Genomic DNA, 3,874 nt, shown 5'->3' on the forward strand with positions numbered 1-3,874 from the left:
AATATAAGGTCTTATTAAACATGAATGAATCACACTATGCCCTCTGTCCCCTGACTTGATCGTCACTTAAATATATACCGTATGGCAACTTCTCCACACGAATGCAGAAATCTAGCTCACTTTTCTTCATGCTTTGACCGTATTTAAAAATATGGACATACTCTTCCCCTAATAGAGCATAATTTGATAGTTTTAATATTTTGATATGACCATGGCTAAATGTGTACCTTCTACGTTGGTTTTTGAGTGTGTGAGGGCTTTTATTAATATGGTTAATGTGTGCATGTGCGCGTGTGTCTTAAATTTTAAGTTTTTCCAAATCGCCCTCAGTCAACATGGGAGACTGCCCGTTTTTAATGACTTCTTTAACACTGAAAATTATCAATCGAATAAATTCGTTCCAATAATAGACCGTACAATTTATGCTAAAATAATCAAGTAATAAAATGATCAATAATGGCGTGTGATATTTGAGAGCGAGAGAAATACTTACTCCCTCCTTAGGCCACCGGTCTCTCGTGTTCCTGTCTCTCTCCTGTTCCACGCTGTGTAGTTCTCGGGGAATGGACCAGGTCTCCCGTTAGGGAGGAAAAAAGATGATCCTGGAGGGTGACAGACCGTGACACTGATCCTCACTTCCGTGTTGTTCCCACAGCACTTAGATAAGTCTCAGTGTTCCTGAAGGGTCGGAGGTTATAGGATTCATCGGCTGCCTCTCCAAATATGTCCTTTCCCAGATCGTTCTGACCAATAAAGGTTTGATCTCCTATCCATGTGGATGACTCATTTTCTTGACACAAGGCACAGTCAAAAAAACAAACAAACAAACAACAACAATAACAACAACAACAAAAACTCAACGTTCTTTGATGCGATTCTGGCCATAATGGGGTGGGAAGCAGTAAGGCATCTGTGGGGAAGAACTTGCATTCAGATCAAGATGCTGATGAAACGCGAACAGTACGATCTTTGGAAAGTGAACGAAATTCTCCGAGAAACTCGAGCTCGCACTCACACAATTGTTAAAATTTTAAATTAAAGTATAACGTGCATGTGTCTTTGGAGGTCAAATCCATGACGTACGATTATCCACTTTAAAGATAACAATGAGTGGCATTTAGAGCAGTCACGATATCTTGTGCAAACGTCACCTTTGTCTAGTTCCAAACATTCTCGTCACTCCGGAAGGAAACACTTTGCTCGCTTTGCCATCTTCCCAGCCTGCTCCGCTGACTTGCCCGTCTCCATGGGTGTCCTTATTCTGGACGTGTCATCCAAGAGGAACCGCACGCTATGTGACCTTCCAGCTTGGTTCCGTTCACTTAGCACGTTTTCGAGGTGCATCCATGTTGTAGCCTGTGTCACTACATCATTCCTTCTTTGGTCGAGTCATATTCTATTGTGTGGCTGTGTCGCATTTGTTTATCCATACGTTTGTCATGAGCGTAGAGCTGGGTGAAATTTTACAGTGTAAACGCTCCTTGTCACTGACAGTCATATTTGGAAAGAGATCATTTCTAACCCAGCTTCGTGCCCATTCCCAGGCTCGACCGCCAAGGGCAATCGCCAGCCTGATTTCTAACATAGCACAGGTTTGTTTGCTCCATTTCCTACAAATCGTATGCCACCTTCGTGTCTGGCTTCATCCACTCGCTATCGTGTGCGTGAGGTTCGGCCATGTCATTTGTGTAGATGACGACACTTCATTTTCATCGAAGTTTGATTTCCCGCTGTGTGACTGCACCACGGTTCACTCGTCCATGCCTCTCCTGATAAACGTTAAGGTGGCCTTCGTCAGGGACCATCACGGGCGGCGCCGTGACAAGCCTTCTGTTACGTGCCTTCGGTGAGAGCTCATATGAAGGTGACAGTTGCTGGGCCGGAGGCATAAGTACGTTCAGCATTAGTGGTGACCCAGAGACCCTCAGGGTTTGGCACGGTGACCTATCCCCTGGGGCAATGGACTCGTGACTCAATCAGAGTCATGATTCTTCCGGAGGGTCGCAGAGCTGAGGGCAGACTTTCCTCTGCGTCACCTAAACTGTTGGGAAGTCAAGAAGATGCTTCAGGCGTGTTCCCTCCCGCGGGGCGAAGCTCGCCTGCCGTCGGACAGCACTCAGAGGGCGGCCCCTCCTCGGGTCATCTGCCATCGTCCCTCTGCCGTTCCCTTGGTTCGGGCTTTCGGAGCCCAGAAAGTTGCTCTTTTCGCTGACATTCGTTCTATGAGCTATGTCCAAGGAGCCCGAGTCCCAGTCCAAGGTTGCGGGGGGCCCTTCTGAGAAGGCAGGCTTGCATCCATGCGCTGGCTCCCCCACCATGGTCTCGTCCACAGACCTAGAAACAGCCCCGGACCCCTGAGGGTTCAGCCGCAGCCCCGTTTCACTGTGGTTCCGTCAGAAGCGCCACACGCCAAGGGGCCCAGAAGGAGTCTCGCCCACCCATGGGTTGACTAAGAGGCACACAGACCTGGGTCCGGGGAGGGGGGAGGCATCCTACAGTGACCTGGCTTCGTCTGGGGCTTCCTGGAGACCCTTAAGTTAGACAATCACCGCCCCCCTCCTCCCCCACCCAAGAGATCCTTTGTGGGAGTCCAAGAGCCCATGAAGAAAGTTCCAGCAATCCACTAGAGCAAAAAAATAGACATATGAGTTTGGATTCATGGAAAAGGTAAAAAACCAGTGTGACATTATCCACATCACCCCCGCCCTAAGGTGGCACAGCCAAATGCCAAGAGAGACCTTCTCAGGCCAGCGATTTCTCCCCGCGGGGAAAGAGCGTGTCGGTGAGCGCCCCGCTCCCCCAGCTGTGCGGGACGCTGGGAAGAGGCCCCTTCGCTCAGCCCAGCTGCAGCTCTGACTTCGGAGTTACAAGGCTGGGAGCGGTGAGCAGCGGGAAAACAGCGGCCAGGATGAGGAACGGGACGTAACAAGGGGACACAGTTCCCACTAACCACACAGGGACTCTTGGAGAGCAGGCTGAGGAGGTGCAGGATGGGATGGCGGCTCGGGGTGTGGCCATGGCAGGCCCCAGGGGATTGTGGGGAAATCCTGGTGAGAAAGCAGAGGCCCTTGGTTTCTGGAAGGTTCTCGTAGCTGCTACGCAGTGCTGCAGGTGGGATCTCTGTAAATTTGCTAAAACAATAGCAAGATACCTTTTTGGATCTCAAAAATCTGTGGGACTGTGTGTATTAATGAGAGAGGCTAGAATGTTCTTAAGGTTAATGAGGTCGGAGAGAGTTTGATACTTTGTTCTCTCAGATGCCTGAACATTCTGTTCAGAGCAGAGATAGGACTCCATCTGCAAGTGCCATTCAATGGCCCATCACGGGTGTCCTGGGGTAGGGGATGACCTCAGGCCTTCTCTCTCCCCGTCCAAATGTTTGCACTCACCTCCGCTTTTCCAGTAGGAATATCTGCCGATTCTGCAGATTGTGGGACAAGGAGCTGTTGGCAGGAAAAGTTATGCAAAGATACCTGGATTTCTTTCAGATGCAACCGTTTTGTGTTGTAAAAAATAACATACACAGAGCCACTTTATAAGAGTTGGAGTTGCCATTCCAGAGGAACCTCTTCACAGGTCCGATGCCTCAACCCTCTGGAATGTTAAAACCCAGCTAAATAACCTTGGACGGGGCCCGAAGCAACATCGCGTCTCAGACAACTGTCTGCAAAGATAACAAGAAAGCAGATATTATGACTAGGAGCCTGATATGACTTCCAGACTGGAAATTAAAAGCATCGTTTAGGATTACTGTCACTCTGTTCGCTTATCTGGGCCAAGAGGAGAGCCTTCCCTCGGGCGATGTCATGATCACCTTGTCTCTTGTCTTCTATTTATTGGTGACACTTTGGGGGCTTCTGCCTGAATCAATGCT

This window comes from Pteropus vampyrus, unplaced genomic scaffold (genome assembly GCF_000151845.1).
Source record: "Pteropus vampyrus isolate Shadow unplaced genomic scaffold, Pvam_2.0 Scaffold333, whole genome shotgun sequence".
Classification (NCBI taxonomy): Eukaryota; Metazoa; Chordata; class Mammalia; order Chiroptera; family Pteropodidae; genus Pteropus; species Pteropus vampyrus.